A 1,082-nucleotide genomic window follows, 5' to 3' on the forward strand; every position below is an offset into this window, starting at 1 on the left:
CGAGGGGTGCGGGGGGCTCAGCACTGCAGCTTCGGCCCCTGCGTGTGTGCGTGAGAGTGTGTGCATATGTGTGCATGTGAGTGTGTGTGCGCATATGTGTGTGTGCATGTGTGCATATGTGTGTGTGCGCGTGCACGTGCGAGTGCTCGTGCATGGGGAGGGCTGCAAACGCTCGGGCAGCGTGCATGCGCCTGCGCGCATCTGCGAGTGTGTAGGGATGGGGAGTGTGTGCCTGCGTGCAAGTGCTTGTGCATGGGGTGTGCATGCACACCTGTGCACGTGTGTGAATGTGTGTGCGTGTCTGTGCACACCTACAAGTACTTGTGCATGGGATATGCAGGCACGTATGAGGGAATGCACACTTATGCAACTGCTTATGCAGTGTGCAATCGTGCATGTGTGTGCAAATGCTTGTGCACAGGGTTTGCATGCACATGTGTGGGTGGAAGTGCTTGTGCACAGGCAATGCATGCATGCATGTGTGTGTGTGCAAGTGCTGACAGGTACGTGCAAGTGGCCATACACATGTATGAGCACACCTGCTCACAGATGTGTCAGGGTGCAAGTGCTTGTGCACACACGCACCGTGCGCATGGCTCTGCAAGCACTCGTGCACGTGGGGGTGTGCACACCACTGCGTGCAGTCTGTGTAAGGGCTTGCACGTAGATACATTTGTGCACACATCCCCTGCACGCCAGCGTGGGTCACGTTTGCACCTGCGTGCATGAGTGTGTACATGTGCACACGCTGCTGGAAGGGGATGGTGCACAATGCATGCAGCACCCCTGCATTTGCATCCCTGCACATTTACCCCTGCACGCTGTGGGGGGCGGGGGGGGCACCAAGCCAGCGCGTCCCCCCCGCTCAGTGCTGCCGCCAGCAGCTGCTGATTGATTTCTGGAAATAATTTATAATGCAATAATGACAAACCCTCCCAGCAGGTGCAGGAGCCCTGGGCGATGTGGGGGGGCCACAAGAGGACGAGCTGCAGAGGGGACGAGCTGAGGCACAGGCACCTGGCCAGAGGAAATGCGGCTTTGGGGGTTATGTGGGGGGCTTTGGGGCACTGCCCAGGGCTGGG

The sequence above is a fragment of the Egretta garzetta genome, unplaced genomic scaffold, assembly GCF_000687185.1.
Source record: "Egretta garzetta isolate BGI_Z169 unplaced genomic scaffold, ASM68718v1 scaffold202, whole genome shotgun sequence".
NCBI classification, from domain to species: domain Eukaryota; kingdom Metazoa; phylum Chordata; class Aves; order Pelecaniformes; family Ardeidae; genus Egretta; species Egretta garzetta.